Source organism: Balaenoptera physalus (assembly GCF_965194825.1).
Source record: "Balaenoptera physalus genome assembly, chromosome: 8".
Classification (NCBI taxonomy): Eukaryota; Metazoa; Chordata; class Mammalia; order Artiodactyla; family Balaenopteridae; genus Balaenoptera; species Balaenoptera physalus.
Genome location: NC_138887.1, coordinates 20,544,838 through 20,560,360, shown reverse-complemented (window position 1 = coordinate 20,560,360; position 15,523 = coordinate 20,544,838). Strand labels below are relative to the sequence as shown.

The 15,523-nt window shown below is 36.5% G+C and overlaps 1 protein-coding gene across 3 annotated transcripts in view; it reads left to right on the top strand.

The window, feature by feature from the left end:
• The window catches only part of GSAP (gamma-secretase activating protein), a 191,581-nt gene that overhangs the window by 23,266 nt on the left and 152,792 nt on the right, over nt 1-15,523 (top strand). Inside the window, exons 2-3 of one of the 3 annotated variants that reach the window (XM_082473469.1) lie at nt 974-1,072; nt 2,602-2,694. The exons of the other annotated variants lie outside the window; for them this stretch is intronic. The gene's annotated coding sequence lies outside the window, so the exon portion shown is untranslated. The remainder of the gene's footprint in view (nt 1-973; nt 1,073-2,601; nt 2,695-15,523) is intronic. 3 annotated transcript variants of the gene reach the window in all.

The following is a 15,523-nucleotide window of genomic DNA, read 5'->3' as shown; positions in this document are numbered from 1 at the left end:
GAAGTGCCATAACTGAGATCTTACTCTTCTGATGGAATAGGAAAAGTGCTTATAAATAATTAGATATCTATGCAGTAGAGTAGAGGACTTAGTTGTACTGACATCATGAAAGAAAAGAGCCCCAGATTCCACTTGAATGAGTCTGCAATCGGATCACATGCTTGGCGCTGATGACAGCCACCAAAGTGAAAATCAGTAGAAGCAACACTGACACTAGAATGGCAGTAACAATGCAATCCTGGCATTCAGTTCTCTGCTGGCCACTCTGATTTTAGAATCTTTGTAGGCGTAGCAAATGCGTATATGTATGGACTGTGACCACCTGGAGAGCCTCCGCCCCAAGTAAAGGGAGCAGCTGCCATTTCTCAACTGCAGCAGATGTTGCCATGTGGGGACACTAAGAACACTCTTGCCACCTTCTATATTTGAAATCTCACAATTTCTGTGTTGGCTCAAATTTTTAAAAATACACTGTGAGGGCTTCCCTGGTGGCGCAGTGGTTAAGAATCCGCCTGCCAATGCAGGGGACACGGGTTCGAGCCCTGGTCCGGGAAGATCCCACATGCCGTGGAGCAACTAAGCCCATGCGCCACAACTACTGAGCCTGCTCTCTAGAGCCCGCGAGCCACAACTACTGAAGCCCGTGTGCCACAACTACTGAAGTCCGCGTGCCTAGAGCCTGTGCTCTGCAACAAGAGAAGCCACCACAATGAGAAGCCTGCGCCCCGCAACAAAGAGTAGCCCCCGCTCACTGCAACTAGAGAAAGCCCGCGTGCAGCAGCGAAGACCCAATGCAGCCAAAAATTAAATAAATGAATAAAAAAAAAAAAATACACTGTGGGCCAAACAAAATATTCCTGTGGGTTAAATCAATCTTAGTTTGTGACTGCTTATCTAGAGGAATGGATTGATTTCATATCCTTCATATAATCCCCCATGAACATGCTTCTCTCAACACATGTATTTGCTCTAGTTGTTTTCCAGGTCGGAGGTATGATTGACTTCCTTTTGCAAGGATAGAATTGCTTAAATGACATGGGTTCCTGAATAGAAGGCCAAAAAGGAAGAGAAGGTAATTCATCCCTTCTCAATTTTTATTCAATGTTCAAATGATCAGAAGAATATTAATTTTAGAGCTGGCTTTCTTCCATGGTATACTTGGAACCAATGCAGGAGAGGCCTAACTTATTGCACAGAGGCCAAAAATGATCTGGTAGCAGCACCCAGAGGGCACTTCCTTCTCATTTTTATTCTTGTATTTGTACTTCCCACCACTGACATTAGTGCTTGATGTTCTCCTACTTATATATAGCCAATTCAGAGTTCATAGACGATGGTGACGGGAAGAAAGTTTTACCCCTAATTTTATTAGAACCAAAGAGTACTATTGAAATGTCTGCATATGGATGCATGCGTGTCCCAGTTCTTTTATAGTGGCTTCCACAGCTAAGCCCTTCTGTTGCATGCGTATCACTAAAGTTAAGTCACGGAGAATACTCTAATACAGTGATCTTCATTAGGGTCTTCTCAAGGACAAGTACAAAAGTTACACAGCCCCTGGACCGACAAGGCTCATATTTCAAGATGACCTCAAATATTCAGCTAATCAAAGTCAAAGGGGATAAAAACTTCAGAAACCACACCCAGAAATATGTCAGACTTGTTTCTTTTTGGACTATAAATCCAGGGAACGATTGAGATTCTTTAAATTTAAGCATAAAGCCATATGTTTTATAGAATTAAAGGAATTTTTCAGAGTATTTGGAGTATATGGCATTGTACTAGTAGTGTACATATTTCTATTTGGAGCTGTTTGACATATTTAGAGGTAACCATATATACTGCCGCTACAGTATGTCAGTAGGTTACATCTAAATAAACACACATCTGTAGCATTTGCCTCTTGTGATAGAGTATTGTTTATCAAGAGTTAAATTTAAACTTTAATATTATGTATTCAAATGTGTTAGCTTGAAAACTAAGAAAAAAATTTACTAAGTTTATTTATTAAATTTATTAAGTTTAACAATGTAAAATTATTTGTCTGTACTCTTTAAAAAAATATTTGAATTAACTTATAATTAATACAGAGGCACTTGAAAAAGAGAGAGAGAGACAGAAAGAACAAAAGCCAATTTATGAATGGGTTTGTGGGAATGGAAGCGATGTGTAGAGATGGTGTATAATTAACCTGAAACCTTAAGAATGACTAGATGTTAAAACTGAGTAGAAAACGTAACTCTGGACTTCTTGCTAAAAAGGGAAATATAAGTTGCATAGTCTTACTAACCACTAAATTGAATGATACCAGTTGCTCAGAAGAAAGAAATATTGCCTAGCATTGAACTCAAAGAAAAATTTACTTCACAAAGCTTGTTATGAAGGACATTGAACAAACAAAAGTGTCCCCAAATTGCAATTTTATGAAAGATGCCAAAATATTCCTTGCATGGTCATTTCAACGTAGGCTTTTGGCAGAAGTCCAAGGGCATAATGTTAAATAGATTTCTATGAAAGCTGAAGAGATGTAGATTAATTTTGTAATTTGGGGGTGATAGTAACATGAACAAAGATAAACTAAATAATTGCTATGCCTTTTAGAGTGTCCACTTAGCAAACAATGAAAAGATATATTGAAGACAACATGTTGTAAGACTCACAAACCTCCTGAGATCTTTTGTTTTCATTAATTCAGTAAGTATTTATTGATGTCACAATGTATATACTTGTTCTGCCTGTGGCCTAGAAATGTTCATGAATATCTCATTTTTAGGTGGTCCTTAAGTATTTATATATGATTTATATATCCATTTGCTTCTAAGGAAAAATTATGCTTATTGTCAATTCAATCTCTGAGGTATATATATATATGTATATATATATATATATAATTCTGTTTTCAACTACTGTTTTTATGAGATCTATAGTTAGTTAGATTTTCACCTATACTAAGGTGAGGATATACAGTTAAAAAAAAAATTCAATAAAAATATTCTATGGGCCTAATTTGGGCAATGTATTTTAAATTGTTAATAAGACAAACAGGGACTTCCCTGGCCGTCCAGTGGTTAAGACTTCACCTTCCAATGCAAGGGGTGCAGGTTCGATCCCTGGTCGGGAAGCTAAGATTCCACATGCGCTGCGGCCAAAAAACCAAAAACATAAAACAGAAGCAATATTGTAACATATTCAATAAAGACTTTAAAGATGGTCCACATCAAAAAATAAAATAAAATAAAAGACGGACAGTTCAAACAACGGGCAGAGGATTAAAAATATCCAGAAAAAGTTCCAGACTCTCATAAAATTTTATCTGGCTATTTGACCTAGTCATTTATATTTCTGATAAAAGCAAAATTTCAGGTCATGTTCATGTGCATTTATTTTGAGCCTTGACTTGGGGAACACAGACAGCTAATATACATGTCAGATGATTTTGATCATAATGGGTGATAAAAGGTGAAAGAGAAAATCTTGTAATGCAAAGTTCCCCCAAATTAGCCTACCCTTTACCAATTTCCAACTGGAAGTACTTCTGTTACATAAAACATTTAGGAGAGGTGGCCTATTTTTTAAAAATCAGTAGTTCTGAAAACCTGAACTCTAAGGTTCTCCAGATGGTGTGTTTACTAGATCTCTTGCAGAATAAAAATTTTTTGTAATGTGGTAAGTGTCTATTTTTGCTTTGGACAGAAATGAATACTTCACTCACCGCATTCAATTTTTAAAAAAGCAACTCCTTTGCCTCTCATTCAAAGCAAAGCTTGTCCTCCCTCAGTATGTCCAGTCATGTCCAGTCAGCGGTATGTAGTCCACAGAGATTTTTCCCATGAGGGAACTACTTCTTTCAGGATGGAGATTCCACAAACTCCCTCTCTGACTAGCTGTTTCCAGTGTTTACTCATCCTTATAATCAGGAAGTTCATCTTTGCATCTACCATATATGATTCCTGCATTTTCTCTGGCTCTGCCTGCTGTGCTGACTGGGACAAGCTGCACAGAAATTCCCTCAGCAGGGAGCCTTCCCAAACTCAGGCAGATAATGCTCAGTGGAGTGGTTGTCGCCACGTGAGGTGCAGAACAAATTGCAATGTGCCCACCATACGTGCTACGTAACAGTAATCCTACTCTGATGCTCAACTCAAACTCGCCACCGCATTAAATCTCAGTACCCCCAAATTGTTCTACCCTCTCCTTCCCTTCCCCCATCAAAACAGCTGCTTATTAGATATTGAGTGAAACAAAATGATTATCTGATGAAATGTTTTTCATTTAGGCATGATTGATTGAAAACACTTATTTCTCCAGCAGGCATTTGCTTTTTAAAGTAAGCACCTATTGATTAAGGAATAAAATGCTTATAACTGAGAGATATTAGAAGTTGGAGCTAATGTTACTTCCTTTCAGGCCTGTGTGAAGCTTAGAAATAATAATGAAGTGCTTAGCAGGTTGTATCCATACAGCAAGTAGTATCTATTATTATTACATCCTGTAGTCCAAATAGTCTTTGATTCTATAAATAATATTTCCATGGCCTTATCTGAAAAGTTTTCTGCTTTAGTACAGTCCATATTAACAGTTCTGAAATATGGAGTAAACGAATAAGCTCAGTTTCTTAAATTTGTCCTTATAGGTCTGATTCCATGTCCTTTAAAGCTTTAGATTGCTTTTCCCTGGAATCTAAGTAATTTGTAATATGTCTACAAGCATTTATTTTTCCAATATTCCTATAAGATGCATTTTAAAATGTAAACAGACAAAATAGAAACATTCCTGTAATTTAGAACTAACCAATGCTGAGAACAAAGGAAGAATAACTTCAAGGTTAATAAGTTTTGGAATATTGTTCATATGTAACAATATTAGACACATTTCCAAATGTGCTACTGTCTTGACTCATATTTAGAATGGGAATCACTTTAATCCTCTATTCTTTTCTATTCTATCCTGATATACTTGTATAAAGCCCATCTTGTGCCACCTTGTGCTTAAACAGATGATTTTTCTTTCCTAAAGTAATTAAATTACACTACTGGTATCCTGCAAAACATCTACTGTTCTTATCCATCCATTTTTCTGTCTTGTTAGAAATTTTAGTTTTAATGCAAATTTCTTAGGTTACAGCCACCCCTTTCAGTTTGGAATTACTCTTAATTATCATCATTCAAATTATTAATGGAAGTGCTAAATGGCATAGGGTTCAGGACTGATCCCTTGAGATGATCTTCATTGCCCAGATCCCTGTTAGCTGTGATAATATGATGGAAAGAAGGAAACATTGAAAAAATGGAGAAGGTTTTTTGGAAAGGGAAAGAGGCCAAAATGAGAGAGAGAGATACAGAGATCCAAAATATCCAGAAAGAAAGATATAGATGAATAATATGACTAAATGAGAGGATGTGGAACAGGGGATAACGTCTGTGATAAAGAGAGACATGTGGCAAATAAAAGTTCAGTAAGTAAATAGAAGTTCAATATATACACCAAGTCTTAAAGCTGGCACACCAGGATTTCCATTATTTCCAGTGCCTGATTTAAAATATACTCATAATTTTAAAAATTTACCATTGGCATTTTAAAAAATTCTCTTCAAAAGTTAATCTACTTTTTATACAGAGAAAGATCAATAACATTTATATTTGTTTTTGGCTAACATATAGAAACTTAGATTTTTCATTTAGAAGAAATGCAGTATGATATGCTAGAACAAGAGGGCTTTGAGATCCAGGGAGGTTTGTGTTCAAATCTTGTCTTTTCCACTTACTACCTGTTAATCCCAAAAGAATCACTGAATTCTCTTGCCTCATAGGCAAAATGGAGCTGATATTAAAAATTTTCAGGTCTGTAATAAAGTTTAGAGATAATGCACATTAAAGTGTTTTTTTAGGTAGTATGCATAAAATATATCAAAGCTATGTTTATTAGGTCATGAGTCCCATTAGTCATTGATACAATAAGTAATATTTCTTTTTATTTATTTATTTATTTTATTTTTGGCCGCGTCGGGTCTTCGTTGCTGCGCGCGGGTTTTCTTTAGTTGTGGTGAGCGGGCTTCTCACTGTGGTGGCTTCTCTTCTTGCACAGCACGGGCTCTAGGCGCACAGGCTTCAGTAGTTGTGACTCGCGGGCTCTAGAGCGCAGGCTCAGTAGTTGTGGCACACGGGCTTAGTTGCTCCGCGGCATTTGGAATCTTCCTGGACCAGGGCTCGAACCTGTGTCCCCTGCATTGGCAGGTGTATTCTTAACCACTGCACCACCAGGGAAGCCCAATAAGTAATATTTCTTGCTTGAGTTCCTAGCACTTCATTTAGCAAGTTCTATATATTTTCTTATTTTGAGTGCTTGGTATTGTGTCATTAAATATGAAATTTTAATATTCAGAAAACAATCCACACAAAATAACTCTAAAATTTCATCTAATTATTTCCTCTTGTCAGCCAATAATTATCTTGTTTTGCTAATGGGCATCACCTTAACCAAGTGATCAAGTTAAAATCACTAATGAGAGAAACCTTTCATTGTGTGCCCCTGATGCCATGCACCAAGGACACAACATCACCTATTAAGCATTCTTGCCAATGATATATACTTTGATGTAATAATGAGGAAACTTCAAAGAAATCCAAATTGGAAGATATTCTATAAAAACAAATGGACTGTATTCTTTTGTTGTTGTTGTTGTTGTTGAAGTATAGTTGATTTACAATGCTGTGCCAATCTCTGCTGTATAGCAAAGTGACTCAGTTCTACACAGAGACATTCTTTTTTTTTAATATTCTTTTCCATTATGGTTTATTCCAGGAGGTTGGATATAGTTCCCTGTGCTATACATTAGGACCCTGTTGTTTATCCATTCTAAATGTAATAGTTTGCATCTGCCAACCCCAAACTCCCAGTCCATCCCTCTCTCTCTTTTGGCAGCCACAAGTCTGTTCTCTATATCTATGAGTCTATTTCTGTTTTGTAGATAGGTTCATTTGTGCCATATTTTAGATTCCACATATAAGTGATATCATATTTAATGGACTGTATTCTTAAAAAAATTTCAGTGTCATGAAAAATAGAGGAAGGCTGGGAAACTTTCCAGATTAAAGGAGATTAAAAGATACACAACTAAGTGCAATGAGTAACCCTGGATTAGATTCTGGATTAGGGGGAAATTTGCCATAAAGATCATTATTAGTGAAGTTTGAATATGGACAGTATATTAGATATAATATTTCATTAATGTTAAAATTCCTGATATGTAAAAGAATATCTATAAATATAAATACATACATAGAGACACAGATAGGCAGAGAGAGACAGAGACAGCAAGTACTAAAGCAAATGTGACAAACTTAAATACTGGTGAATCTGGATGAAAAATATCAGTAATTCTGTGTCCTATTCTTGCATTTCTTTTGTAAGTTTAAAATTATTTAATAATAAAGAGTTCAAAAATGTATCTTTTATAGAAAGTAATTGATTTCTTGATGCAACTAGTTGACTTTTTAAAAAGAATTTCTTTAGAAAAGGCTTACAAGCCCAAATCACAGGCGTAAGTCTGCCCTTAGCAACCTATTAAGATTAATTTATCATAATTGATGCATTATTCTCATGAATGTGCTTAAAAGAAGTAATGAGGGTGATGAATTCTCTCTCATCCTTTTAATGGGTGGTTCCTCCAGGCAAGTATAATGTCATAGAGAGATCTGCATGTAAAAGGTTGCATTATTAATATGAACTGAATTGATGATTAAGTAGGAAGCAACAGTTACAATAAACAGTTTTGAACTTCCCTATGCAAAAGTTGGACCCAGCCAAAAAAAAAAAAAAAAAAATTAAACCTCTTTTGGGAAAAATAAATCTCAATTTAGCACATTGATCTTCAGAGAAAACTATTAATATATACATTTCAAAAATCATTTTAAATATTTTAGCTTTGTTTTCTCTGAGATTTTAAGAAGATATCTCTCATATAACTTTCTCTTGAAATCTGGAAGCAGATTAAATCTTACTTTTTGGGATTTGGTATTTCAGAAGATAAAGGGGAGTCTTGGATGTTTCATCATTTCCCTCTTTATTAGAAATGTGAAATTCTTTGTATGTAACAATCAAAATAGGCTGTTTTCAAACAACATAAAAATGGTACTGTTATTTGGCTTAGCATCATTTCTATATTCTCAACTTTGTGTGCATGCATTCATTTTAGGCTGTAATTTTGGATTCTATTTTTCTTTAAAAAAATAGATTTCCTTTATAAAACTAGTAAAAAGCAAGTGCTAATTTATTTTGTGTATTCTCCAATTGAGAGTGGCCACAGGATCCAAGAGGCCATGTGTCATGAGGTCAGTGCTGCGGGGGCCAAAGAGCTTTTGTAAATCCCTGGGTGGTCTGGCCAGATTTCCGTGTTGAGTTAGAACAGTCTTTTATATCATGGGATGCCTTGCCCAGGTTGTGCAATGTAACCTTTAAAACTAAGCAAACCTGTTGCTCAGCTACTTCAGTCCTGTTTCTTCTGTATCCAAATCAGGTTATTTCCATACAAACATGGTTCAGCAGGATATTTACCACCTGACAAGAAGGATTGAAAAATTTCTGTGGACTTACTGAATTTTCTTAAAAAATTGGTTTGAAAATATGCTGTGAGCCAACTGGGGCCCAGAAAGCAGTCTGAAAAACAGGCTTTATTGTCTGGGTAAGATTCAGGTTCAACCAAGAACAGGTGACATCAGATGTAATTGTTCTTTATGGGTGGCTCTCCCCTTGCTCCTTTCTATCCACCTGGGCTACCCACAAACTCCTTTATTTCTCATCCTAGGACTATGCCACAGGTGTGGCACTGCCACTGGCATAATGCTGGAAGAGTTGCTTCTGCTTCCCACCAGGGCCCAAGACCAGGTCATTGGAGTAGGAGTGGATAGGCTGTTCTTGCTCTGGGGCAGAAGGTGGGAGAGAAAGTGAGAGGAGTATATGAATCGTCCTGACAGGAGAGCATACTTCATAGTTTCAATCATTACAAATTTCTTTAGTTTTTACACAGTGACCTTAAGAGTCAGTCATCTATTCTCTTTGAAGCAGATGATTCATTTCTTATGCTTTGTGTTCTGCCTTCCAAATTTATTTTGAGAAAAATGTGCATCAACTAAGTTTGATCTCAGTTTTTACTGGTGCTTAATTTGTTAACTCCTCAAGTATCAGTCCCTCAAAGAAAAATAAAACAATTATGATCCTAAAAAATGGATTTGGAAATTTTATTTTTAAAAAGAAGAAAAGAAATTGCTGACGTTTCTCTGGGTAGTTCTATGCTGTAACTTTCCACTGACAGCATCTGAAACTTCCAGGGTTTCTGTTACAAAAACTGCTCTTGCATATAAGACTTTTCTTCTTTGCTTTATTCTGTAATATTTCAAGCCTGCAGTTACTTTGCTGCATTGTGAGGACATTTCAAGGTCTACCCCATGTAAAAATACATAGATTATTAATTTTATCTGTGTGCTAAACAAATGATTACTGAAGGCCTACTGTGTGCCAATCACTGTCTGTGTGCCAAAGACACAAAAATGAAGCTCCCAGTCTAATTGGAGAAATATATACGTATCTGAATAATTATAAAGTAGTCACAGAGATGTTAGAAGAGATACCTACAAAGTACAACTGGGACCAGACAATGGAACAGCTAATTTTTCCAGAGAGAGTCAAGGAATGTAGTAATATTTGATCAAGGTCTTAAAGGATGACTAGCGATTCGCCCAGTGAGTCCACCCAGTGGGAGTAGGCATTCCAATCACAGGGAACATTGTTTGCAAAAGCACAGAGGACTGAAATGCAAGATAAATCCTGAAAGTGGCCTGGAATCACTGGAATTTAGGGTACAAAGATTAAGCATAACTTCCTTTCACCAGTTGGCTGGCTCTCTAGCAGCTGCCTCTCACATTCTCCTCTTAGTTTCTCTCCAGCTTCTGCTCCCAAAACAACTGAGCTCTTTTTCTCACTCAGCATCTCTGGTCACTGAGGGTAATTTCTGAGCTAGTTTATGAGCATCAGACTCCTTTCATGAAAGGGGGACACACCTTGTGCCTCTGTGTATATTACTCTCTTTAACAGAACCAGTCCTTCCCAGTCTCATTACTCCCCCTATTTATTGGGGTTTATTCCCAAAGACTTTTGACTGTTTTCAGGTCAGGTCTACCCTTGAAGAGTAAAGATTTGTCATCACTTGGGATAATTAAGGAATACATTGCAAATCCTGAAAATAATCCTGAGAAGTATTCCAAAATACTTCTAAAAAGTATTTAGAAATGCTAGCATTTAGCATCATTATAGCCTTTTAAGATGATTCTTTGAAGAAAGTAATCCTGTAGATGTGCAAATTCCTATGCATTTTAAAATAGCCAGGTATTGTTAATTTTTAGGTATCATAATGGTATTGTGGTTGTGTGTTTTAAAAAGTCATTTTTGGGAGATATGCCCTGAAATAATATGGTAAAACAGAGTGGAATTTGCTTTAAAATAATCCAGTGGTGGGAGGGGAGGGTAGTGTGGGGAGTATAGATGAAATAATATTAGTGGATAGACATTTGAGGTCCATTGTAATAATCCATTTTTACATATGTGTGAAACTCTCAACAATAAAAAGTAAAAGAAAGTCACCTTACATTGTCGTCACACTTTGTCTTGTAATTTATAGGCTGGAAGGGAATAAACATTTTCACAAACATCAAGGTATGTGGTACACTTTGTCACCAGCTCCTTACCACCCCCCCCACCTAAGTGGAGAGAACCTGAGTTCTCTATAAGTACCTCTGATACCTTTTGCTATAAAGATTTTTAATATATATTCATATATAAATAATCTTTTATTAATTCCAAAGACGACTAAGTAGGCAACTAAACGTATACTGCAAATCAAACAAATTAATGTACACTAAAAATTCGACCTTTTACCCCAAAGAGTGTATTACTTCTTATTTTAGCTTGTCATTGTTTTTTAATTTTACAGCACAACTGCACTATGAACACTAATGAATAAATATTATCAAATGTAAAAGTAGAGATATTTTCCCCTCTATTATAATGTATCAAGTTATATTGATTTATCTGCCCTCTTTATAGTGTCCTCCTCCACCTATTTTAATAAAATTATTTAAGAACTCCAGGATGGGGCTCCAGTGCACGTTAATGACCGACAGGTCACTTCTGGAGGAAGTTTTCATTTGGCTATGGAATGGCAGGACCGAGAACAGTAAACCACCTCTCTGCTCCTGCCCACCCCCTTCTTTAGAAGTGTATTTCCTCAAGTTATAAAATGCACTGTTGATTAAACAACAGCTTCTTATGCAAAAGAAACCCTACATTTTGGGTAAAATTTTAGAAATAACTGCAAAAATATCCCTCAGTTCTAGAAATGGTGACATTACACATATGTTTACCAGTTGTCAAGTCACTTAATAGTGATCTCTTTTAAAATACATGTTTAAGTGATTAGTCACTCTCAACTTAAAAGTTTTTTTTCAAATTGTGAATATTTTATGCCAATAAGGAGATACTACTTAGGCAAGTTGTGCTGTTTGGGGGTAGCAGTCTTCAAACTGTACCTATACCTATACTATGGTACAGGTACTTTACAAGAGATACGAAGGCCAAAAAAAGTTTTAAGGGAATTAGGATTCTGGATATTTAGTTTCTCTTTGCACTCCTTAAAAGTGATCTGAAAAAATAATTTCTGGAGAGAGGACCAAAATGGCAACCTGAGAGGCTCCTGAGCTACCCTTCTCCCATGGACGCACAGAAAGTACAGCTGCATATGGAGCAATTCCCACTGAAAGAAATCCAGAAACTAGCCAAGCAATTCCTACACATTTAACAAATAAGAAAATTCCCACGTCGAAACAGGCAGGAGAGACCGAGACATTCTCTCACCATAAACCTCGCCCCTGGCACAGAGCCATACAATAAGGACTAATCCACTGACTACCAGCTTTTCCCTGAGGAGTGAAAGGTTTGGACCCCACATTCAGCACCCCAGCTTTTAGGGCTTCCATTTGACTAGCTCCCAAAACACCTAGCTCTGAAAGCCAATGGGGCTTGCATCCACAAGACCCACAAGACCATGGCAAACAAAGATAATATTAGTAAATGGTGTTGGAAAACTGGACCTTTATCTTACATCATACACAAAAATCAACTCAAAGTGGATTAAAGACTTCATATAAGACCTGATTCTGTAAAATTTCTAGAGGAAATCATAAGGAGGTAAGCTCTTTGACATTGGTCTTGACAGTGATTTTTTGGAATTAACCCCAAAAGTAAAGGCAACAAAAGCAAAAATAAAGAAATGAGACTACATCAAACTAAAAAGCTGCACAGCGAAGGAAACCATCAGTAAGGTGAAAAGGCAATCTATGGAATAGGTTATTTCACTTAGCATAATGCCCTCCAGCTTCACCCAAGTTGTTGCAAATGATGGGATTTCCTTCCTTCTTAAGGCTGAATAATATTCCATTATATATATACTACCACATTTTCTGTATGCCTTCACTTGAGGAGAGGAATGGGAGAAAACATTTGCAAACCACATATTTATAAGGGGTTAATATGCACAATATACACGGAACTCATACAACCCAATAGCAAAAAAGGAAATAACTCAATTAAAAAATAGGCAAAGGATCTGAATAGACATTTTTCCAAGGAAGACATACAAATGGCCAACAGGTACATGAAAATGTGCTCAGCAGGTAAATGCAAATCAAAACCATGATAAGAGGGGCTTCCCTGTTGGCACAGTGGTTAAGAATCTGCCTGCCAATGCAGGGGACATGGGTTCGACCCCTGGTTCGGGAAGATCCCACATGCCACGGAGCAACTAAGCCCGTGCACCACAACTACTGAGCCTGTGTGCCACAACTACTGAAGCCTGCCCACCTAGAGCCCGTGCTCTGCAACAAGAGAAGCTGCCGCAACTAGAGAAAGCCCACGTGCAGCAACGAAGACCCAACGCAGCCAAAAAAAAAAAACCAACATGATAAGATATCACCTCACACCTTTTAGAATGGCTGTCCTCTAAAAGACCAGAGATAAGAAGTATTGTCAAGGGTGTGGAGAAAAGGGAACCTTTGTGCACTGCTGGTGGAAATGTAAATTGGTGCAGCCGCTATGGAAAACAGTATGGAGATTCCTCAAAAAATTAAAAATAAAACTATCATATGATCCAGTAATCCCACTTCTGGGTGCATATCTGGAGGAAATTAAATCGCTATCTTGAAGAGACATCTGTACTCCCATGTTCATAGCAGCATTATTCACAATAGCCAAGGTGTAGAAACAACCTAAGTGCCTGTCCTCAAGTGAAGGGATAAAGAAAATGTGGTAGTATATATATAATGGAATATTATTCAGGCTTAAGAAGGAAGGAAATCCCATCATTTGCAACAACTTGGGTGAAGCTGGAGCGCATTATGCTAAGTGAAATAACCCAGATAGAGAAAGACAGATACTGCATGGTATCACGATATGTGGAATATGGAAGAAAAAAAAAAGTCAAACTCACAGAAACACAGAGTAGGAAAGTAGTTTCTTTGTGTGGGGTGGGGTGCAGTGAGGGAAATAGGGAGAGATTGGTAAAGGGGTACAAAAAAAGATGAATAAAGTCTGAGGATCTAATGTATAGCATGACTTGTTGATAACGCTGTACTGTATAACTGAAATTTGCTAAGAGAGTATAACTTAAATGTTCTCACCAAAAAAAAAAAAAAGGTAAATATGTGCAGTGCTTGATATGTTAATTAACTCAATGGGACAAATCCTTTTACAGTGTATGCATATATCAAATCATCACATTGTACACTTTAGATATCTTATGATTTTATTTGTCAATTATACATCAATAAACCTGAAAAAGATTTTTTTAGCTGATCTGCCTGAGGATACAACATTTCCACCTCTTCTTTCACACACCCCTTCCCCACTATCTCATATTTTAAAGAAGAAAGGCCTTCTCTCACCCTAATCTTTCCATCATGTATTACCCTACAGTAGAAAAACCTCTGTAACCCACTGGTGTAATTCAGTATAGGTTTTGGTATTGGTGTTGAGAAAGGGAGTCCCACTAAAGAATGAATAATAAATCCTTTTGCAATTAGATGGCTTTCTAGTTTGCTTTTAGTAAAATCACAGGAAGATCTACAATCAAGTTGTCAATTGATAGATCATTAAAAACAAATTTTTGGTGCTAGGTTTCCCCTGATTTTTGGCATATGTTTCTGACAGTGCAAAGAATTGAGGGCATTGCTGTAACAAAACTCCCTCTATTCCTACCTATTTATTTACATGAACAAATTTTTCTCAACATCTACATTAATAATAAAACACAAAAAGTTGTGGAGATAATACTGGGGTTGAACCCTATCTCAATTTAGTCATAAGTAATAAGTAATAAGTAATTATGGCTAAACTGATACCCGACCTAATTTTAGCAAAAATTAGATATTTGACCTAATTTTAGCAAAACTAGCCAGTCCTCATCCAGCTCATTAGAAGATATATTTAAAATAAAATTTTGGTTTTTCTGTTTAATAATTACTTATCAAAATTTATAATATATTCATATGTTTTTTATCAATACTATACTAATAGTAATAAACTGATAACTCAATCTAGAATAATTTTTAAACACAGCTTCATGGTCACTGATATAAAAAATATAATTTCAACATTTATGCCTTTTGTTGTGATAATTAGACAATTGACAAAAGACAATAATAAAAATATGTCATATTAGGATGAAATTTTTTGATAGAAGCGAATGGAAATAAATTCAAGTTCAAGGAGGAAAAGTAAAGATGCCAAATCTCATTATTAAAGAACAGCTTGTTTATGTATTTTTTAAAAATAGACGATGTGGTATTTAGATACTATTGGATTTTTTTTTTTAATTAATTAATTAATTTATTTATTTTTGGCTGTGTTGGGTCTTCGTTTCTGTGCAAGGGCTTTCTCTAGTTGCGGCAAGTGGGGGCCACTCTTAATCGCGGTGCGCGGGCCTCTTACTATCATGGCCTCTCTTGTTGTGGAGCACAGGCTCCAGACGCGCAGGCTCAGCAATTGTGGCTCACGGGCCCAGTTGCTCCGCGGCATGTGGGATCCTCCCAGACCAGGGCTCGAACCCGTGTCCCCTGCATTGGCAGGCAGATTCTCAACCACTGCGCCACCAGGGAAGCCCTGGATATATTTTTTAAAGTACTGTAATTTTTCTTTAGAGACAATATTTACAATACACTGGAAGTTACATCCTTTGCAACTGTTTTAGCTTGGGATGAAAAGTTTTAGATGTCAACTTAATAATGTGCAAGAGGATACAAAGCTTTACAAGATTTTTTTGGAAATGTTTGCAAGTAAAAAGTTTGAAGACCACTATTTTAGGAAACTCAGCCAGAGATCAGTGTGTAGAATGGATAGAATGGGGAAAAATTGGGCAGGACACTAGTTAGGGGACAATTGATTTTTTCCAGACATAAGGAATTTGAACTGTATTAAGTTT